This window comes from Ranitomeya variabilis, chromosome 5 (assembly GCF_051348905.1).
Source record: "Ranitomeya variabilis isolate aRanVar5 chromosome 5, aRanVar5.hap1, whole genome shotgun sequence".
In the NCBI taxonomy this organism is placed as follows: domain Eukaryota; kingdom Metazoa; phylum Chordata; class Amphibia; order Anura; family Dendrobatidae; genus Ranitomeya; species Ranitomeya variabilis.
Genome location: NC_135236.1, coordinates 627,524,043 through 627,548,098, shown reverse-complemented (window position 1 = coordinate 627,548,098; position 24,056 = coordinate 627,524,043). Strand labels below are relative to the sequence as shown.

The window sequence follows — 24,056 nt, the reverse complement described above, 5'->3', positions numbered from 1 at the left end:
CTTAACCAGGTACTGAAGCTTCCGTCTCGAAATACGAGAATCCAAAATTTTTTCCACCACATACTCCAACTCCCCCTCAACCAACACCGGAGCAGGAGGATCAACGGAGGGAACCATAGGCGCCACGTACCTCCGCAACAACGACCTATGGAACACATTATGGATGGCAAAAGAAGCTGGAAGGACCAAACGAAATGATACAGGGTTGAGAATTTCAGAAATCTTATAAGGACCAATGAAACGAGGCATAAACTTAGGAGAAGAAACCTTCATAGGAACATAACGAGAAGACAACCAAACCAAATCCCCAATACGTAGTTGGAGACCAACACAACGACGGCGGTTAGCGAAACGTTGAGCCTTCTCCTGGGACAACGTCAGATTGTCCACTACGTGAGTCCAAATTTGCTGCAACCTGTCCACCACAGAATCCACACCAGGACAGTCAGAAGGCTCAACCTGCCCTAAGAAAAACGAGGATGAAAACCAGAATTGCAAAAAAAAGGCGAAACCAAAGTAGCCGAACTAGCCCGATTATTAAGGGCGAACTCAGCCAATGGCAAGAAGGTCACCCAATCATCCTGATCAGCAGAAACAAAGCATCTCAGATAGGTTTCCAAAGTCTGGTTGGTTCGTTCGGTTTGGCCATTTGTTTGAGGATGGAAAGCCGAAGAAAAAGACAAATCAATGCCCATCTTAGCACAAAAGGACCGCCAAAACCTAGAGACAAACTGGGAACCTCTGTCCGACACAATGTTCTCCGGAATGCCATGCAAACGAACCACATGTTGAAAAAACAATGGCACCAAATCAGAGGAAGAAGGTAATTTAGGCAAGGGTACCAAATGGACCATCTTAGAAAAGCGATCACAAACCACCCAGATGACAGACATCCTTTCAGAGACAGGAAGATCTGAAATAAAATCCATGGAAACATGCGCCCAAGGCCTTTTCGGGACTGGAAGGGCAAAAGCAACCCACTGGCACGAGAACAGCAGGGCTTAGCCCGAGCACAAGTCCCACAGGACTGCACAAAAGAACGCACATCCCGTGACAAGGAAGGCCACCAAAAGGACCTAGCCACCAAATCTCTGGTACCAAAAATCCCAGGATGACCAGCCAACACCGAGCAATGAACCTCAGAAATAACTCTGCTAGTCCATCTATCAGGGACAAACAATTTCTCCGCTGGACAACGGTCAGGTCTATCAGCCTGAAACTCCTGCAGCACCCGCCGCAAATCAGGGGAGATGACAGACAGAATTACCCCCTCTTTGAGAATACCAGCCGGCTCAGGGACTCCTGGAGAATCAGGCACAAAACTCCTAGAAAGGGCATCTGCTTTCACATTCTTAGAACCTGGAAGGTATGAAACCACAAAATCGAACCGGGAGAAAAACAGCGACCATCGAGCCTGTCTAGGATTCAACCGCTTGGCAGACTCAAGATAAGTCAGATTTTTGTGATCCGTCAAGACCACCACGCGGTGCTTGGCTCCCTCAAGCCAATGTCACCACTCCTCGAATGCCCACTTCATAGCTAGCAGCTCCCGATTGCCAACTACATAATTACACTCAGCAGGCGAAAACTTTCTAGAAAAGAAGGCACATGGCTTCATCACAGAGCCATCAGAACTTCTTTGAGACAAAACAGCCCCTGCTCCAATCTCAGAAGCATCAACCTCGACCTGAAAAGGGAGCGAAACATCTGGCTGACGCAACACAGGGGCCGAAGAAAAAGAACGTTTCAGCTCCTGAAAAGCCTCAACGCCCGCAGAGGACCAATTCACCACATCAGCACCTTTCTTTGTCAAATCAGTCAAAGGTTTAACCACACTAGAAAAATTAGCGTTGAAGCAACGGTAAAAATTAGCAAAGCCCAGGAATTTCTGGAGGCTCTTCACAGATGTAGGTTGAGTCCAATCATAAATGGCCTGAACCTTAACAGGATCCATCTCGATAGTAGAAGGGGAAAAAATGAAGCCCAAAAAGGAAACCTTCTGAACTCCGAAGAGACATTTAGACCCCTTCACAAACAAGGAATTAGCACAAAGGACCTGGAATACCATTCTGACCTGTTTCACATGAGACTCCCAATCATCCGAAAAGACCAACATATCATCCAAATATACAATCATGAATCTATCCAGATACTTTCGGAAGATGTCATGCATAAAGGACTGAAACACAGATGGAGCATTTGAAAGCCCAAATGGCATTACCAGGTACTCAAAATGGCCCTCGGGCATATTAAATGCTGTTTTCCATTCATCGCCCTGTTTAATACGCACAAGGTTATACGCCCCTCGAAGATCTATCTTGGTGAACCAACTAGCCCCCTTAATCTGAGCAAACAAATCAGACAGCAGAGGCAAAGGGTACTGAAATTTGACCGTGATTTTGTTGAGAAGGCGGTAATCTATACAGGGTCCCAGAGAACCATCCTTCTTGGCCACAAAAAAGAACCCTGCTCCCAACGGTGATGAAGACGGGCGAATATGCCCTTTCTCCAAGGACTCCTTTATATAACTCTGCATAGCGGCATGCTCTGGCACAGATAAATTAAAAAGTCGGCCCTTAGGAAACTTACTACCAGGAATCAAATTTATAGCACAATCACAATCCCTATGAGGGGGTAGGACACTGGATTTGGGCTCATCAAATACATCCTGGTAATCCGACAGAAACTCAGGGACTTCAGAAAGAGTGGAAGCAGAAATTGACACCAAGGGAACATCGCCATGTACCCTGTTGTGAAATTGGATTTTGGGCTCCCCCTGTGGCCACTGGTGGAATTGAACTGGTGTGCTTCATCCTCTCTGTTCACCTGTTTCCATCAGGATGTGGGAGTCGCTATTTAGCCTTGCTCCTCTGTCACTTCCATGCCGGTCAACATTGTAATCAGAAGCCTTTCTGTGCATGTTCCTGCTGCTAGACAACTCCCAGCTAAGTTGGACTTTAGTCCTTGTTTGTTTTTGCATTTTGTTCCAGTTCACAGCTGTAGTTTCGTTTCTGTGTCTGGAACGCTCTTGTGATCTGAAATTGCCACTCTGATGTTATGAGTTAATACTAGAGTCTTAAAGTAATTTCAGGATGGTGTTTTGATAGGGTTTTCAGCTGACCATGAAAGTGCCCTTTCTGTCTTCCTGCTATCTAGTAAGCGGACCTCAATTTTGCTAAACCTATTTTCATACTACGTTTGTCATTTCATCTATAATCACCGCCAATATTTGTGGGGGCCTCTGTCTGCCTTTCGGGGAAATTTCTCTAGAGGTGAGCCAGGACTATATTTTCCTCTGCCAGGATTAGTTAGTCCTCCGGCCGGCGCTGGGCGTCTAGGGATAAAACGCAGGCTACGCTACCCGGCTACTGTTAGTTGTGCGGCAGGTTTAGTTCATGGTCAGTTTAGTTTCCATCCTTCCAAGAGCTAGTTCTTATTTTTGCTGGGCTATGTTCTCTTGCCATTGAGAACCATAACAGTTTGACCGGCCAAAAAAAAAGGGTTAAATTAATTGACAGAGAAAGGAGAGAAAAGAGAAGTCTGCTGAAGATTTTTTTTTTTTTTTTTTTCCTCAGTTCTGAGTGTGCTTGTAATTGAATCTCTTGCAAGTCTGCCTATATTGCAGCCTTTCTCTCTCTCTCTCCTTCTAATCCTGGAATTGCTTTGTGTTCACCTGTTTAAAATGGATATTCAGAGTTTAGCTGCAGGTTTGAATAATCTCACCACGAAAGTTCAAAATTTACAAGATTTTGTTGTTCATGTTCCTATATCTGAACCTAGAATTCCTTTGCCTGAATTTTTCTCGGGGAATAGATCTTGCTTTCAAAATTTCAAAAATAATTGCAAGTTGTTTTTGTCCCTGAAATCTCGCTCTGCTGGAGATCCTGCTCAGCAGGTCAGGATTGTGATTTCCTTGCTCCGGGGCGACCCTCAGGATTGGGCTTTTGCATTGGCTCCAGGGGATCCTGCGTTGCTCAATGTGGATGCGTTTTTTCTGGCCTTGGGGTTGCTTTATGAGGAACCTCAGTTAGAACTTCAGGCGGAAAAGGCCTTGATGTCCCTATCTCAGGGGCAAGACGAAGCTGAAATATACTGCCAGAAATTCCGTAAATGGGCTGTGCTTACTCAGTGGAATGAGTGCGCCCTGGCGGCGAATTTCAGAGAGGGTCTCTCTGATGCCATTAAGGATGTTATGGTGGGGTTCCCTGTGCCTGCGGGTCTGAATGAGTCCATGACAATGGCTATCCAGATCGATAGGCGTCTGCGGGAGCGCAAACCTGTGCACCATTTGGCGGTGTCTACTGAGAAGACGCCAGAGAATATGCAATGTGATAGAATTCTGTCCAGAAGTGAACGGCAGAATTTTAGACGAAAAAATGGGTTGTGCTTCTATTGCGGTGATTCAACTCATGTTATATCAGCATGCTCTAAGCGTACTAAGAAGCTTGATAAGTCTGTTTCAATTGGCACTTTACAGTCTAAGTTTATTCTTTCTGTGACCCTGATTTGTTCTTTATCATCTATTACCGCGGATGCCTATGTCGACTCTGGCGCCGCTTTGAGTCTTATGGATTGGTCCTTTGCCAAACGCTGTGGGTATAATTTGGAGCCTCTTGAGACTCCTATACCCCTGAAGGGGATTGACTCCACCTCATTGGCTAGCAATAAACCACAATACTGGACACAAGTAACTATGCGGATTAATCCGGATCACCAGGAGATTATTCGCTTTCTTGTGCTGTATAACCTACATGATGTGTTGGTGCTTGGATTGCCATGGCTGCAATCTCATAACCCAGTCCTTGACTGGAAAGCTATGTCTGTGTTAAGCTGGGGATGTAAGGGGACGCATGGGGACGTACCTGTGGTTTCCATTTCATCATCTATTCCCTCTGAGATTCCTGAATTCTTGACTGAATATCGTGACGTTTTTGAAGAACCTAAGCTTGGTTCATTACCTCCGCACCGGGAGTGCGATTGTGCCATAGATTTGATTCCGGGTAGTAAATACCCTAAGGGTCGTTTATTTAATCTGTCTGTGCCTGAGCATGCTGCTATGCGAGAATATATAAAGGAGTCCTTGGAAAAGGGACATATTCGTCCTTCGTCATCTCCCTTAGGAGCCGTTTTTTTCTTTCTGGCTAAGAAAGATGGCTCTTTGAGGCCGTGCATTGATTATCGGCTTTTGAATAAAATCACGGTTAAATATCAATATCCGTTGCCACTGCTGACTGATTTGTTTGCTCGCATAAAGGGGGCCAAGTGGTTCTCTAAGATAGATCTCCGTGGGGCGTATAATTTGGTGCGAATTAAGCAGGGGGATGAGTGGAAAACCGCATTTAATACGCCCGAGGGCCACTTTGAGTATTTGGTGATGCCTTTTGGTCTTTCAAATGCCCCTTCAGTCTTTCAGTCCTTTATGCATGACATTTTCCGTGATTATTTGGATAAATTTATGATTGTGTATCTGTATGATATTTTGATTTTTTCGGATGACTGGGACTCTCATGTCCAGCAGGTCAGGAGGGTTTTTCAGGTTTTGCGGTCTAATTCCTTGTGTGTGAAGGGTTCTAAGTGCGTTTTTGGGGTTCAAAAGATTTCCTTTTTGGGATATATTTTTTCCCCCTCTTCCATCGAGATGGATCCTGTCAAGGTTCAGGCTATTTGTGATTGGACGCAACCCTCTTCTCTTAAGAGTCTTCAGAAATTTTTGGGCTTTGCTAACTTTTATCGTCAATTTATTGCTGGTTTTTCTGATGTTGTTAAGCCATTGACTGATTTGACTAAGAAGGGTGCTGATGTTGCTGATTGGTCCCCTGCTGCTGTGGAGGCCTTTCGGGAGCTTAAGCGCCGCTTTTCTTCCGCCCCTGTGTTGCGTCAGCCTGATGTTGCTCTTCCTTTTCAGGTTGAGGTCGACGCTTCTGAAATCGGAGCTGGGGCGGTTTTGTCGCAGAGAAGTTCCGATTGCTCCGTGATGAGACCTTGCGCTTTTTTCTCGCGTAAATTTTCGCCCGCCGAGCGGAATTATGATGTTGGGAATCGGGAGCTTTTGGCCATGAAGTGGGCTTTTGAGGAGTGGCGTCATTGGCTTGAGGGGGCTAGACATCAGGTGGTGGTATTGACTGACCACAAAAATCTAATTTATCTTGAGTCCGCCAGACGCCTGAATCCTAGACAGGCGCGCTGGTCGTTGTTTTTCTCTCGGTTTAATTTTGTGGTGTCCTACCTGCCGGGTTCTAAGAATGTTAAGGCGGATGCCCTTTCTAGGAGTTTTGAGCCTGACTCCCCTGGTAATTCTGAACCTACAGGTATCCTTAAGGATGGAGTGATATTGTCTGCCGTTTCTCCAGACCTGCGGCGGGCCTTGCAGGAGTTTCAGGCGGATAGACCTGATCGTTGCCCACCTGGTAGACTGTTTGTTCCTGATGATTGGACCAGTAAAGTCATTTCTGAGGTTCATTCTTCTGCGTTGGCAGGTCATCCTGGAATCTTTGGTACCAGGGATTTGGTGGCAAGGTCCTTCTGGTGGCCTTCCCTGTCTCGAGATGTGCGAGGCTTCGTGCAGTCTTGTGACGTTTGCGCTCGGGCCAAACCTTGTTGTTCTCGGGCTAGTGGATTGTTGTTGCCCTTGCCTATCCCGAAGAGGCCCTGGACGCACATCTCGATGGATTTTATTTCGGATCTTCCTGTTTCTCAGAAGATGTCTGTCATCTGGGTGGTGTGTGATCGTTTCTCTAAGATGGTCCATTTGGTTCCCCTGCCTAAGTTGCCTTCTTCTTCCGAGTTGGTTCCTCTGTTTTTTCAAAATGTGGTCCGTTTGCATGGTATTCCGGAGAATATCGTTTCTGACAGAGGTACCCAATTCGTGTCTAGATTTTGGCGAGCATTCTGTGCTAGGATGGGCATAGATTTGTCTTTCTCGTCTGCTTTCCATCCTCAGACTAATGGCCAGACCGAGCGGACGAATCAGACCTTGGAGACATATTTGAGGTGTTTTGTGTCTGCAGATCAGGATGATTGGGTTGCTTTTTTGCCTTTAGCGGAGTTTGCCCTCAATAATCGGGCCAGCTCTGCCACCTTGGTGTCTCCCTTTTTCTGTAATTCGGGGTTTCATCCTCGATTTTCTTCTGGTCAGGTGGAATCTTCGGATTGTCCTGGAGTGGATGCTGTGGTGGAGAGGTTGCATCAGATTTGGGGGCAGGTAGTGGACAATTTGAAGTTGTCCCAGGAGAAGACTCAGCTTTTTGCCAACCGCCGGCGTCGGGTTGGTCCTCGGCTTTGTGTTGGGGACTTGGTGTGGTTGTCTTCTCGTTTTGTCCCTATGAGGGTTTCTTCTCCCAAGTTTAAGCCTCGGTTCATCGGCCCGTACAAGATATTGGAGATTCTTAACCCTGTGTCCTTCCGTTTGGACCTCCCTGCATCTTTTTCTATTCATAATGTTTTTCATCGGTCATTATTGCGCAGTTATGAGGTACCGGTTGTGCCTTCCGTTGAGCCTCCTGCTCCGGTGTTGGTTGAGGGCGAGTTGGAGTACGTTGTGGAAAAAATCTTGGACTCCCGTGTTTCCAGACGGAAACTCCAGTATCTGGTCAAATGGAAGGGATACGGTCAGGAGGATAATTCTTGGGTGACTGCCTCTGATGTTCATGCCTCCGATTTGGTCCGTGCCTTTCATAGGGCTCATCCTGATCGCCCTGGTGGTTCTGGTGAGGGTTCGGTGCCCCCTCCTTGAGGGGGGGGTACTGTTGTGAAATTGGATTTTGGGCTCCCCCTGTGGCCACTGGTGGAATTGAACTGGTGTGCTTCATCCTCTCTGTTCACCTGTTTCCATCAGGATGTGGGAGTCGCTATTTAGCCTTGCTCCTCTGTCACTTCCATGCCGGTCAACATTGTAATCAGAAGCCTTTCTGTGCATGTTCCTGCTGCTAGACAACTCCCAGCTAAGTTGGACTTTAGTCCTTGTTTGTTTTTGCATTTTGTTCCAGTTCACAGCTGTAGTTTCGTTTCTGTGTCTGGAAAGCTCTTGTGATCTGAAATTGCCTTTCTGATGTTATGAGTTAATACTAGAGTCTTAAAGTAATTTCAGGATGGTGTTTTGATAGGGTTTTCAGCTGACCATGAAAGTGCCCTTTCTGTCTTCCTGCTATCTAGTAAGCGGACCTCAATTTTGCTAAACCTATTTTCATACTACGTTTGTCATTTCATCTATAATCACCGCCAATATTTGTGGGGGCCTCTGTCTGCCTTTCGGGGAAATTTCTCTAGAGGTGAGCCAGGACTATATTTTCCTCTGCCAGGATTAGTTAGTCCTCCGGCCGGCGCTGGGTGTCGTGATCTCTGCGGGCAGAGATCATAGCAAGCCTATAGAGGTACAAGCTCTCGGAAGATGGAACTATACTGACCATGAACTAAGCCTGCCGCGCAACTAGAAATAGCCAGGTAGCATTTCCTATTTATCGCTAGATGCCCAGCTCTGGCCTAAGACCTAAATAGCTAGCAGAGGGAAATATAAGACCTGGCTCACCTCTAGAGAAATATTCCAAAGAAGACAGTAGCCCCCCACATATAATGACGGTGAGTTCAGATGAAACAACAAACGCAGCAGGAAAATAGTCTTAGCAAATTTGAGGTCCGCTTACTAGATAGCAGAAGACAGATAGTATACTTTCATGGTCAGCAGAAAAACACTAACAAAACACCATCCAGAGATTACCTTAAACTCTGGCATTAACTCATAACGCCAGAGTAGCAATCCCTGATCAACGAGAGCTTTCCAGACACAGTAACAAAACTTCAGCTGTGAACTGGAACAAATAGGCAAAACAAAACATGGACAAAAGTCCAACTTATCTAGTAGTTGTCTAGAAGCAGGAACAAGCACTGAGAGGCATCAGATAACATTGTTGACCGGCAAGAAACCACCAGAGAAATGAGCTTAAATAGCGACACCCACTACTGATGAAACCAGGTGAAACAGGAAAGAGGATGACAAGTCCAATTCCACAAGCGGCCACCGGGGGAGCCCAGAATCCAAATTCACAACAGTACCCCCCCCTCAAGGAGGGGGCACCGAACCCTCACCAGATCCACCAGGGCGACCAGGATGAGCCCTATGGAAGGCACGAACAAGATCAGAAGCATGAACATCAGATGCATTGACCCAAGAATTATCCTCCTGGCCGTAACCCTTCCAGTTGACCAGATACTGGAGTTTCCGTCTGGAAACACGAGAGTCCAAAATTTTCTCCACAACGTACTCCAACTCACCCTCAACCAACACCGGAGCAGGAGGCTCAACTGAAGGTACAACAGGTACCTCATACCTGCGCAATAACGACCGATGAAAAACGTTATGAATGGAAAAGGACGCAGGGAGGTCCAAACGGAAAGAAACAGGATTAAGAATCTCCAATATTCTATAAGGGCCGATGAACCGAGGTCTAAACTTAGGAGAAGAGACCCTCATAGGGACAAAACGAGAAGACAACCACACTAAATCTCCAACACAAAGCCGAGAACCAACACGACGATGACGGTTGGCAAAACGCTGAGTCTTCTCCTGGGACAACTTCAAATTGTCCATAACCTGCCCCCAGATGTGATGCAATCTCTCCACCACCGCATCCACTCCAGGACAATCCGAGGATTCCACCTGACCGGAGGAAAATCGAGGGTGAAACCCCGAATTACAGAAAAACGGGGACACCAAGGTGGAAGAACTGGCCCGATTATTGAGGGCGAACTCTGCCAATGGCAAAAAAGCAACCCAATCATCCTGGTCAGCAGAGACAAAACACCTCAGATATGTCTCAAGGGTCTGATTAGTCCGCTCGGTCTGGCCATTAGTCTGAGGGTGAAAAGCAGATGAAAAAGACAAATCTATGCCCATCCTAGCACAGAATGCCCGCCAAAATCTAGACACAAATTGGGTACCTCTGTCAGAAACAATATTCTCAGGAATACCGTGCAATCGGACAACATTCTGAAAAAACAGAGGAACCAACTCAGAAGAAGAAGGCAACTTGGGCAGAGGAACCAAATGGACCATTTTAGAGAAACGGTCACAGACCACCCAGATGACAGACATCTTCTGGGAAACAGGCAGATCCGAAATAAAATCCATCGAGATGTGTGTCCAAGGCCTCTTAGGAATAGGCAAGGGCAACAGCAGTCCGCTAGCCCGAGAACTACAAGACTTGGCCCGAGCACAAACGTCACATGACTGCACAAAGACTCGCACATCTCGTGACAGGGAAGGCCACCAGAAGGATCTTGCCACCAAATCCCTGGTACCAAAAATTCCGGGATGACCTGCCAATGCAGAAGAATGTACCTCAGAGATGACTCTGCTGGTCCAATCATCCGGAACAAACAGTCTATCAGGCGGACAACGATCCGGTCTATCCGCCTGAAACTCTTGCAAGGACCGCCGCAGATCAGGAGAAACGGCCGACAAAATTACTCCCTCCCTAAGGATACCTGTGGGTTCAGAATTACCAGGAGAGTCCGGGTCAAAACTCCTAGAAAGGGCATCTGCCTTAACATTCTTAGAACCCGGTAGGTATGACACCACAAAATTAAAGCGAGAAAAAAATAAAGACCAGCGCGCCTGTCTAGGATTCAGGCGTCTGGCAGTCTCAAGATAAATCAAATTTTTGTGGTCAGTCAATACCACCACCTGATGCCTAGCCCCCTCGAGCCAATGGCGCCACTCCTCAAACGCCCACTTCATGGCCAAAAGCTCCCGATTCCCAACATCATAATTCCGCTCTGCGGGCGAAAACTTGCGAGAAAAGAAGGCACAAGGCCTAATGACGGAGCAGTCGGAACCTTTCTGCGACAACACTGCCCCAGCTCCGATCTCCGAAGCGTCAACCTCAACCTGAAAAGGCAGATTCACATCAGGCTGACGCAACACAGGGGCAGAGGCAAAACGGCGCTTAAGCTCCTGAAAGGCCTCTACAGCATGAGGGGACCAATTAGCAACATCAGCGCCTTGTCTGGTCAAATCAGTCAGTGGCTTAACGACATCCGAAAAACCAGCAATAAATCGGCGGTAAAAGCCGGCAAAGCCCAAAAATCTCTGAAGACCCTTAAGAGAGGAGGGCTGAGTCCAGTCACAAATAGCCTGCACCTTGACGGGATCCATCTCAATGGAAGAGGGAGAAAAAATATACCCCAAAAAGGAAATCTTCTGGACCCCAAAAACGCACTTAGACCCCTTCACACATAAAGAATTAGACCGCAGAACCTGAAAAACTCTCCTGACCTGCTGGACATGAGAGTCCCAGTCATCAGAAAAAATCAGAATATCATCCAGATATATTATCATAAATTTATCCAGAAAATCGCGGAAAATATCATGCATAAAAGACTGGAAAACTGAAGGGGCATTAGAAAGACCAAAAGGCATGACCAAATACTCAAAGTGGCCCTCGGGCGTATTAAATGCGGTCTTCCACTCATCCCCCTGCCTGATCCGCACCAAATTATACGCCCCACGAAGATCAATTTTAGAGAACCACTTAGCACCCTCTATACGAGCAAACAAATCAGTAAGCAATGGCAATGGGTATTGATACTTAACAGTGATCTTATTCAGAAGCCGATAATCAATACATGGTCTCAAAGAGCCGTCTTTTTTTGAGACAAAGAAAAACCCAGCTCCCAAGGGAGAAGAAGATGGACGAATATGTCCCTTTTCCAAAGACTCCTTTATATATTCCCGCATAGCAGCATGTTCCGGCACAGACAAATTAAACAAACGACCCTTTGGATATTTACAACCCGGTATCAAATCTATGGCACAATCGCACTCACGGTGCGGAGGTAACGACCCAAGCTTGGGTTCGTCAAAGACGTCTTGATAATCAGAGAGGAACTCAGGGACTTCAGAGGGAATGGACGACGAAATAGAAACCAAAGGTACGTCCCCATGAATACCCTTACATCCCCAGCTCAACACAGACATTGCTCTCCAGTCCAAGACTGGGTTGTGAGACTGCAACCATGGCAATCCCAGTACCAAATCGTCATGTAAATTATACAGCACCAGGAAACGAATAATCTCCTGGTGATCCGGATTGATACGCATGGTTACTTGTGTCCAGTATTGTGGTTTATTATTAGCCAATGGGGTGGAGTCAATCCCCTTCAGAGGAATAAGAGTCTCCAAAGGCTCTAAATCAAAACCACAACGATTGGCAAAGGACCAATCCATAAGACTCAGAGCGGCGCCAGAGTCAACATAGGCGTCCGTGGCAATGGATGACAAAGAGCAAATCAGGGTTACAGACAAAATAAACTTAGACTGAATGGTGCCAATGGAAACAGACTTATCAAGCTTCTTTGTACGCCTAGAGCATGCTGATATAACATGAGTAGAATCCCCACAATAGAAACACAATCCATTCTTCCGTCTAAAATTCTGTCGCTCGCTCCTGGACAGAATTCTATCACACTGCATACTTTCTGGCGTCTTTTCCATAGACACCGCCAGATGGTGCACCGGTTTGCGCTCCCGCAGACGCCTATCAATCTGAATAGCCATTGTCATGGACTCATTCAGACCTGCAGGCAAAGGGAACCCCACCATAACATCCTTAACGGCATCAGAGAGACCTTCTCTGAAAGTTGCCGCCAAGGCGCACTCATTCCACTGAGTAAGCACAGACCATTTACGGAATTTTTGGCAGAAAACTTCAGCTTCGTCTTGCCCCTGAGATAGTGCCATCAAAGTTTTTTCTGCCTGAAGTTCCAAATGAGGTTCCTCATAAAGCAAGCCCAAGGCCAGAAAAAACGCATCCACATCGCGTAACGCAGGATCCCCTGCTGGCAATGAGAAGGCCCAATCTTGAGGGTCACCCCTGAGCAAGGAAATCACAATCCTAACCTGCTGAGCAGGGTCTCCAGCTGAACGAGACTTCAGGGACAAATAAAGCTTACAATTATTTCGGAAATTCTGGAAGCTAGCTCTATTCCCTGTGAAGAACTCCGGCAAAGGAATTCTCGGCTCAGATACCGGAGCATGTACCACAAAATCTTGTAAATTTTGTACTTTCGTGATGAGATTATTCAAACCCGCAGTTACACTCTGGAGATCCATTATTGTCAGGTGCACACAGAGCATACAGAGATTAGGAGGAGAGAGAGAAAAAAGACTGCAGCAAGGCAGACTGGAGGAAAAAAAAAAAAAAAAAAAAAAAAAAAATTCCAGCAGACTTCTTATAACTCTCCTTTCTCAACCTGGGTCTTTAACACTTTATTGGCCGGTCAAACTGTCGTGATCTCTGCGGGCAGAGATCATAGCAAGCCTATAGAGGTACAAGCTCTCGGAAGATGGAACTATACTGACCATGAACTAAGCCTGCCGCGCAACTAGAAATAGCCAGGTAGCATTTCCTATTTATCGCTAGATGCCCAGCTCTGGCCTAAGACCTAAATAGCTAGCAGAGGGAAATATAAGACCTGGCTCACCTCTAGAGAAATATTCCAAAGAAGACAGTAGCCCCCCACATATAATGACGGTGAGTTCAGATGAAACAACAAACGCAGCAGGAAAATAGTCTTAGCAAATTTGAGGTCCGCTTACTAGATAGCAGAAGACAGATAGTATACTTTCATGGTCAGCAGAAAAACACTAACAAAACACCATCCAGAGATTACCTTAAACTCTGGCATTAACTCATAACGCCAGAGTAGCAATCCCTGATCAACGAGAGCTTTCCAGACACAGTAACAAAACTTCAGCTGTGAACTGGAACAAATAGGCAAAACAAAACATGGACAAAAGTCCAACTTATCTAGTAGTTGTCTAGAAGCAGGAACAAGCACTGAGAGGCATCAGATAACATTGTTGACCGGCAAGAAACCACCAGAGAAATGAGCTTAAATAGCGACACCCACTACTGATGAAACCAGGTGAAACAGGAAAGAGGATGACAAGTCCAATTCCACAAGCGGCCACCGGGGGAGCCCAGAATCCAAATTCACAACAGCTGGGCGTCTAGGGATAAAACGCAGGCTACGCTACCCGGCTACTGTTAGTTGTGCGGCAGGTTTAGTTCATGGTCAGTTTAGTTTCCATCCTTCCAAGAGCTAGTTCTTATTTTTGCTGGGCTATGTTCTCTTGCCATTGAGAACCATAACAGTACCCCTTGACAACCCCAACTAGACACAGACATTGATTTCCAATCCAATACTGGATTATGAACCTGTAGCCATGGCAAACCCAAAACGACCACATCATGCAAATTATGCAACACCAAAAAGCGAATATCTTCCTGATGTGCAGGAGCCATGCACATGGTCAACTGAGTCCAGTACTGAGGTTTATTCTTGGCCAACGGCGTGGCATCAATTCCCCTTAATGGAATAGGATACTGCAAAGGCTCGAAGAAAAAACCACAGCGCCTGGCAAACTCCAAGTCCATCAAATTCAGGGCAGCGCCTGAATCCACAAATGCCATAACTGAGTAGGATGACAAAGAGCAAATCAGAGTAACGGACAAAAGAAATTTAGGCTGTACAGTACCAATGGTGACAGACCTAGCGAACCGCTTGGTGCGCTTAGGACAATCAGAGATAGCATGAGTGGGGTCACCACAGTAAAAACACAGCCTATTCTGACATCTGTGTTCTTGCCGTTCAGTTCTGGTCAAAGTTCTATCACATTGCATAAGCTCAGGCCTCTGCTCAGAGGACACCGCCAAATGGTGCACAATTTTGCGCTCGCGCAAACGCCGATCAATTTGGATGGCCAAGGACATTGATTCATTCAGACCAGCAGGCGTGGGGAATCCCACCATAACATCCTTAAGGGCTTCAGAAAGACCCTTTCTAAAGATTGCTGCCAGGGCACACTCATTCCATTGAGTAAGCACAGACCATTTTCTAAACTTCTGACAATATATCTCCGCTTCATCCTGACCCTGACACAAAGCTAGCAAGATTTTCTCTGCCTGATCCACTGAATTCGGTTCGTCATAAAGCAATCCAAGCGCCAGAAAAAACACATCTACATTAAGCAATGCAGGATCTCCTGGCGCAAGGGAGAATGCCCAGTCTTGAGGGTCGCCATGCAACAAAGAAATAATAATTTTTACTTGCTGAATGGGGTCACCAGAGGAGCGGGGTTTCAAAGCAAGAAACAGTTTACAATTATTTTTGAAATTCAGAAAATTAGATCTATCTTCAGAAAACAAATCAGGAATTGGAATTCTAGGTTCTAACATTGGATTCTGAACTACATAATCTTGAATGCTTTGTACCCTTGCAGTGAGATGATCCACACAAGAGGACAGACCTTGAATATCCATATCTACACCTGAGTCCTGAACCACCCAGAGGTTAAGGGGAAAAGAGAGACAAAACACACTGCAAAGAAAAAAAATGGGTTCAGAACTTCTCTTATCCCTCTTTTGAGATGCATTAACACTTTCGGGCCAGCTGCACTGTTATGGACCTGGTGGTTAGGAGCGCCCAGAATGACCTGATGAGTAATTTCAAAATCGTGACTAGCTCTAGGTAAGTGGGAACTCTGCTGATGAGGGTTTCAATGGAATGGTCAAAAGGTGAGTTTAACTTTGTTTTTTATTTTTTTAAATGTAAAGCAGTGTATTTTTGTTTAAAAAAAGGACTTTATTCTTTATACTTTTTACTGCCGGTCACAGCTGATGGCTCATGCTGTGATCTGACACCGTGGGAACCACAGTGCTCTGACCGGCAGTAATAATTTTACTGCCAATCAGACAAGCCAGTGTTTCTTCCGCTGTCATACAGATGACAGCATAGTCTGATAGAGGAAGAAGGAGCAATCGGAACCACAGGGGTAAGTATTGGGCCCTCTTCTTTTTAATGTAATTGTTATTGACCTTGTTCGGATAAGACAGAGTAGAATTTAAATGCTTGCTGATGATACTAATACTTACAAAAAAGCCTTAGAAGTTTTCTAATGAGAATGTAAACAAATATGAATGGACAATGCAGAGATCAGTATAAAGATCTTTTTTTCACCTAGGCCTGCAACAATGCCAAGGAGATATCATTGACATGTAAAATAAATAATGTTTTAAAATAATCACTAGTGTTGAGCATTCCGATACCGCAAGTATCGGGTATCGGCCGATACTTGCGGGTATCGGAATTCCGATACCGAGATCCGATACTTTTGTGGTATCGGGTATCGGTATCGAAACAACATTAATGTAAAAATGTGTAAAAGAGAGAATTAAAATAAAAAATATTGCTATACTCACCTCTCCGACGCAGCCTGCACCTTACCGAGGGAAGCGGCAGCGTTCTTTGTTTAAAATTCGAGCTTTTCTTTCCTTTACGTGAAGTCCCGGCTTGTGATTGGTTGCGTCGCAGTCACATGGGCGCGCGTGTCCAGCCTCCCGGCTTGTGATTGGTTGACCGCGACGCAACCAATCACAAGCCGGGACGTCACGGGAGGCTGGACAAGCGCGCATTTTAAAATGCGCGCGTGTCCAGCCTCCCGTGACGTCACGGCTTGTGATTGGTTGCGTCGCCCATGTGACTGCGACGCAACCAATCACAAAGCCGGGACGTAATTTTAAAATCCTTAAGGGCCTGAAATTACGTCACGGCTTGCTGTGATTGGTTGCGTCGCCCATGTGACTGCGACGCAACCAATCACAAAGCCGGGACGTAATTTTAAAATCCTTAAGGGCCTGAAATTACGTCACGGCTTGCTGTGATTGGTTGCGTCGCCCATGTGACTGCGACGCAACCAATCACAAAGCCGGGACGTAATTTTAAAATCCTTAAGGACCTGAAATTACGTCACGGCTTGCTGTGATTGGTTGCGTCGCCCATGTGACTGCGACGCAACCAATCACAAAGCCGGGACTTCACGTAAGGAAAGAAAAGCGCAAATTTTAAGCAAACAACGCTGCCGGTTCCCTCGGAGAGGTGAGTATAGCAATATTTTTTATTTTAATTCTTTCTTTTACACATTAATATGGTTCCCAGGGCCTGAAGGAGAGTTTCCTCTCCTTCAGACCCTGGGAACCATCAGGAATACCGTCCGATACTTGAGTCCCATTGACTTGTATTGGTATCGGGTATCGGTATCGGATTGGATCCGATACTTTGCCGGTATTGACCGATACTTTCCGATACTGATACTTTCAAGTATCGGACGGTATCGCTCAACACTAATAATCACATATATAAATTCACTACTGTACTAGAAGTGAGATTATGGAACTCTCTGTTCTAATAGTTGATAAGCTAAAAAAATTCAAGCAGGTCAGGAAGCTTTTCTTAAAAAAATATATCAGAGGTTATAAATAGGAAATTGATGAAGGAAAATATTCTGATTGTTACATGATATGTGGAACAGGGAAGAAATGTTTCAGTTATTATGGGGCAGTAAGCATGTACATCATACACTTTTTGTTTTCCACTAGATAAAAAGATTCTTCCTACGAAACATAATGAGGCTATGACAGCATCAAACTTTGTATGTGTTCAGTCATAAAGACTTTTAAGTACATTATTTTATCTTTATTTTGATTTCACATGCTTTTAAGAATAACAATTTTTAACTATTAAAAGTGAAAAGATACATCAGATTTTTAAAAAGCCAGATACTATTTTATATAATTTTATGAAAAAGGTAAATGTACAACCTTACCTTATATGAGGAGTTTAACACAACTTGTTGTGGATTGACTTGCTCTTCATTTCCTGGTGTCTGACAGTTATTTGGAGTGAAAACTATCAAGTCGCTTTTAGGTCGAAATGAATTGGAACTGATGTTATACTGAGTGTGTTGGGAATACATCCAGCTCCCTCCAGTGTTGGAGCAGATTCTGTAGTTTTCTTTTAGCTCATTGACCTCATCTCGGTATTTTTGCCATCTTAACACAGTGAACACAATCAGAGTAATAAGAAAAATGCTTGATATGACACAGATTGCAACAACCAAGTAAACGTTTGCATCAGAAAATTCATCACCATTCCCCTTGGTCTCTTGATTATCAAACTTCAATTCTTCTCCAGACTCCACCACAGATATGACAATTTGTGTCTCTGATGTCATAACTGGTTCACCATGATCCTGAGCTACTACATGCAATCTGTACTCATCATTATCAGAATCTGTAAATGACCGTTTCAAAGTGATTTCTCCAGTCTGATGTGCAATAGTAAATGGAGATTTTCCAGATCCTCCAAGATCTTTTAACTTATAAAATGTCCAAGCGTTGTATCCAGAATCCAGATCTACGGCCTTGACTTTAGTTATCAGATGTCCAGGTTCAGCTGACTTTGAAGCTTTGATTGTTATTTCAGAGTGAAGTGGGGTGAATGTAGGAGCATTATCATTAATATCCTCAATGAAAATGTTTAGAGTAAGGTTGGAGCTGAGGGCTTGTAGACCAGCGTCAGTGGCTTTTACGTGACACTGAAAATATGAAATCTGTTCATGATCAAATGAAACTAAAGCAAAGACCTTCCCATTCTCTGGATTAACGGAAATGTAGGAAGAAATAGGAATTCCATCAACTGTGCGCTCCCTAATTGAGTAAGTAATAAACGAATTCTGACCAATATCTGGGTCAGAGGCTGATGCGGTATATATATGAGACCCTGGTGGGTTGTTCTCTTTAATGATTATTGTGTCTACTGACTGGATAAATCTTGGAGCATTGTCATTGGCATCACTTATGTCAATTTTCAGAGTTTTCGAGGTAGACAGCGATGGAGAACCTTCATCTCTTGCAGTAATTGTAACTTCATATTGATCTTTCACTTCTCGGTCCAAAGGTCCATTCACGGTCAAAGAGAAATCACTCATGAAAGCTGGATTTACCTTAAACAATGAAGGCTCAAAAATGAAGCAGTGGACTTTTCCATTTGATCCTGAATCTTTATCATGGACACTGATGATGGCAACTGTTGTCCCCTGAGGAGAATTTTCAGGTACAGGAACTGATAATGAGGTCACTGTCATCTCAGGAGGATTGTCATTGACATCTACAACAGTCACCAGAATTTTGCAATGTCCAATCAGCTGCAAATCGCCATTATCAATCGCTTCAACCTGGATTTCATACATATCAACAATTTCAAAATCCAACTTGCCTTTCACTCTTATTTCGCCAGTATACTTGTCTAATATGAATGCTTCTTTTGCCTCTCCTGACACCATATTGCTAAAATCATATAGTATTTCTCCATTTTTCCCAACATCCAGATCAGTAGCATTCAGCTTAAACACTAAAGTTCCTTCTACAGCATTTTCATTGACACTGCATTGGTAAAATGGCTGATCAAACACAGGAGCATTATCATTAAAGTCTTCCACAGTAACAACAATACGTGTGATGCCACTTAGCCTTGGTTTCCCTCCATCATAAGCTGTAAGGGCGAGATTGTGAACAGACTGCTTTTCTCTGTCCAAATTTTTTTTCAGCACAAGCTCCAATGATTTGATTTGATTAATATATTTTTGGAAATCCAAAGCAAAATAATCACTTGCACTGAGCTCATAGTTGGTGATAGAATTTGTTCCAAGATCTGGATCTGAAGCCACCTTTAATGGGAAACGAGATCCTGCAGGTTTCATTTCTGATATGACAAGATTAGTCACACTAGAGGAGAATACTGGACTATTGTCATTGATATCTTCTATTTCTACATCTACACGATACATCTGCACAGGCTTATCTACAATAACCTGCAGAGGAATTATACAGAAGGGTGTATTTGGACACATCACTTCTCTGTTTATTGTCTCTTTAACAAACAGGATTCCATTCTGCAGATTAACCTGGAAATATTCCTTCTCATCTCGAGAGACAATATGTAACATTCTGGAATTAATCTCACCTATATCCAGTCCAAGATCCTGAGCAATTCTCCCGACAAAGGTGCCATGCTTGGATTCCTCAGGGATGATATAATGCAGCTGACTCAGGACCACATCCCACGATATTTGTAACAAAAAGAAATGGACCAACGTTCTCCGTGCCTGATAATCCTGTCTCTGATTCAGCATTTCTTAAAATCAGTGAAGGTAGAGGTGATGATTTGTCCAGTAATAAAGGCACTAAAGCTGATGGAAGCACAAAGAAAATGGGAAAAAAAATCTGTCATGGCCGGAATCCCTGCTGCAAGAATTTCAGTTAGCGATGGAGAAATGCATTTCCTCTTTCCTTCCTGGTATTAGTTAGTGTGGATTGCCATCTAGTGCTCAATTTTGAGTTTACATGTAAGGTATGTATTTGTGTGTTTTCTTTTGCAAATCTTAATTTATTTTCAAATAAATCATTTCAGCTTTAAAATTTAGTTTTGAGGCATTAAACATTTTATTTAAAAATATAACATTTTCATTTTTATGCTAAAACAAATACTAAGATTACTTTTATTATAGCTTACTCTCTTATTATATAGATTGTATATATAATTGTATACTAAATGTAATTGATTTTAAATAATTAGTTCATTCCTGTCTCCCATGTTTACAACACTGAAGTTTGGATGTTATTTGTTGAGATTAGTTTGATGATAGTTTGTACGCTCAATTTACTCAAATATCTATACCACTTGAATATTTCTTAGATACAGTGAAACACCCAGACAGGCCAACTTTTTGCAAGACTTCCTCTCATCTAGAAAGATGGTACTGTGACATACAGTATTTGAAATGCATTTTACAGTATATTCTTTTTAAGCCCTGGTCTTTTGTTTGAGATTGTAGTGATCCTAGGCACCTTGGGTTTCTCAGCATGGCAGTATGATGTTATTCACATAGGTTTTATGACTGTATAATAGTATAGAGATCCCAGATGTATGCAGGACACAGAGAAGGTCTTAAGTCCACTTAATGAAAATAAAATGTTCTTTACTGATGAACTGGTTGAGAACAATATACAAAAGGTAGCAGGTATTTTGTACATTAGACACATCTTCTGCATACAAGAGGCATGAGCTTGGTTACAAGATGTGGTGTAGAACTTACAAGACAACATTCATAAACAAAACATCAATAACTTATACTCTCCATCTTCACATTATCTTCTTTCTGTCTATATCCTATTTATACTACCCATGTTTTGACCTGCTCTGTCTAGTCATTGTCCCTATACTTCCAGGACCAGCTTACACATTGCCTCATTCAGCTCACCACTCTCTAGTTGTCCTTGGCCTCACAAGTTTTCTCCTGACTTCAAGCCATACTCACTACTGCTAAGTTCCCTTCCTTCAAGCTCACATCAAGGATCTTCTGGCCATGTCTGGGTATATCTTCTTCTCTGCCAGTTACTTTTCATTTTGCTACCCTGTTATGACCCCAATGGCGAGGGTCTCAGAGATATCAGTCAGTCTGCGAAGTACAAAAATCCAGCTCATAGGGCAGTGGTAACTGGGTTGACCATATATCTACTCCTAACGCCAACACTAGAAGTAGCCGGGGAACATGCCTACGTTGGTCGCTAGATGTCTCGCGCCAGCCGGAGAGCTAACTACCCCTAGAAGAGGAAAACAAAGACCTCTCTTGCCTCCAGAGAAAGGACCCCAAAAGTAGGATACAAGCCCCCCACAAATAATAACGGTGAGGTAAGAGGAAATGACAAACACAGAGATGAACTAGGTTTAGCAAAGAGAGGCCCACTTACTAATAGCAGAATGTAGTAAGATAACTTATATGGTCAACAAAAACCCTATCAAAAATCCACGCTGGAGATTCAAGAACCCCCAAACCGTCTAACGGCCCGGGGGGAGAACACCAGCCACCCTAGAGCTTCCAGCAAGGTCAGGATACAGATTATATACAAGCTGGACAAAAATGCAAACAAAAACAAATAGCAAAAAGCAAGAAAGCAGACTTAGCTTAATCACGCAGGAAACCAGGATCAGTAGACAAGAGCACTACAGATTAGCTCTGATATCAACATTGCCAGGCATTGAACTGAAGGTCCAGGGAGCTTATATAGCAACACCCCTGACCTAACGACCCAGGTGAGCATACAAGGGATGAATGACATACCCAGAGTCAAATCACTAGTAGCCACTTGTGGGAGCCAAAAGGTAAATTCACAACAGTACCCCCCCCTTAGTGAGGGGTCACCGAACCCTCACCAAGACCACCAGGGCGATCAGGATGAGCGGCGTGAAAGGCACGAACTAACTCGGCCGCATGCAAATCAGAGGCGACCACCCAGGAATTATCCTCCTGACCATAGCCCTTCCACTTGACCAGGTACTGAAGCCTCCGCCTGGAGAGACGAGAATCTAAGATTTTCTCCACCACGTACTCCAACTCGCCCTCAACCAACACCGGAGCAGGAGGCTCAGCAGAAGGAACCACAGGCACAACGTACCGCCGCAACAAGGATCTATGAAATACGTTGTGAATGGCAAACGACACCGGAAGATCCAGGCGGAAGGATACAGGATTAAGGATCTCCAATATCTTGTAAGGACCAATGAATCGAGGCTTAAATTTGGGAGAGGAGACCTTCATAGGAACAAATCGAGAAGACAGCCATACCAAATCCCCAACACGAAGTCGGGGACCCACACCGCGGCGGCGGTTGGCAAAACGCTGAGCCTTCTCCTGTGACAACTTCAAGTTGTCCACCACATGATTCCAGATCCGTTGCAACCTATCCACCACAGAATCCACTCCAGGACAGTCAGAAGGCTCCACATGTCCCGAGGAAAAACGAGGATGGAAACCGGAGTTGCAGAAAAATGGCGAAACCAAGGTGGCAGAACTAGCCCGATTATTAAGGGCAAATTCAGCCAACGGCAAGAAGGTCACCCAATCATCCTGATCAGAAGAGACAAAACACCTCAAATACGCCTCCAGAGTCTGATTAGTTCGTTCCGTTTGTCCGTTAGTCTGTGGATGAAAAGCGGACGAAAATGACAATTCAATGCCCATCCTACCACAAAAGGATCGCCAGAACCTGGAAACAAACTGGGATCCTCTGTCCGACACAATATTCTCAGGAATGCCGTGCAAACGAACCACGTTCTGGAAGAACACAGGAACCAGATCAGAAGAGGAGGGCAGCTTAGGCAAAGGAACCAAATGGACCATCTTGGAGAAACGATCACATATCACCCAGATGACAGACATGCCCTGAGACACCGGAAGATCCGAAATGAAATCCATAGAGATGTGTGTCCATGGTCTCTTCGGGACAGGCAAGGGCAAGAGCAACCCGCTGGCACGTGAACAGCAAGGCTTAGCTCGAGCACAAGTGCCACAGGACTGCACAAATGACCGCACATCCCTTGACAAGGAAGGCCACCAAAAGGACCTGGCCACCAGATCTCTGGTGCCAAAAATTCCCGGGTGCCCTGCCAACACTGAGGAATGAACCTCGGAAATGACTCTGTTGGTCCATTTAGCAGGCACAAACAATCTGTCAGGTGGACAAGAGTCAGGCCTACCAGCCTGAAATCTCTGCAACACACGTCGCAGATCTGGAGAAATAGCTGACAAGATAACTCCTTCCTTAAGAATACCCACAGGTTCAGCGACTCCAGGAGCATCAGGCACAAAGCTCCTAGACAGAGCATCGGCCTTCACATTCTTAGAACCTGGTAAATACGAGACCACAAAGTCAAAACGGGAGAAAAACAATGACCAGCGGGCCTGTCTAGGATTCAGGCGTTTAGCAGACTCGAGATACATCAGATTTTTGTGATCAGTCAAGACCACCACACGATGCTTAGCACCCTCGAGCCAATGACGCCACTCCTCAAATGCCCACTTCATGGCCAACAACTCCCGATTGCCCACATCATAATTTCGCTCTGCCGGCGAAAACTTCCTAGAGAAAAAGGCACAAGGTCTCATAGTAGAGCAACCAGGGCCTCTCTGCGACAAAACAGCCCCTGCCCCAATCTCCGAAGCATCCACCTCAACCTGAAAGGGAAGTGAGATGTCAGGCTGGCACAAAACAGGCGCCGAAGTAAACCGGCGTTTCAACTCCTGGAAAGCCTCCACGGCAGCAGGAGCCCAGTTAGCCACATCAGAGCCTTTCTTGGTCATATCCGTCAACGGTTTAACAACG

General features: G+C 44.8%; 1 protein-coding gene and 1 pseudogene across 6 annotated transcripts in view; both read right to left on the bottom strand.

Moving 5' to 3' along the window:
- LOC143776623 (protocadherin alpha-C2-like) overlaps window positions 1–24,056 on the bottom strand; it is a 513,355-nt gene that overhangs the window by 375,226 nt on the left and 114,073 nt on the right. The window lies entirely within an intron of this gene.
- Window positions 15,543–20,146, bottom strand: LOC143776624 (protocadherin alpha-3 pseudogene; annotated as a pseudogene). 2 transcript variants are annotated; one of them, XR_013215880.1, is made up of 3 exons: window positions 17,189–20,146; window positions 15,740–16,081; window positions 15,602–15,658 (listed from the first exon to the last, which is right to left on the bottom strand). The product of XR_013215880.1 is annotated as a protocadherin alpha-3 pseudogene, transcript variant X2 (transcript). The 2 variants fall into 2 exon arrangements; XR_013215879.1 differs by having other exon boundaries at window positions 15,543–16,081.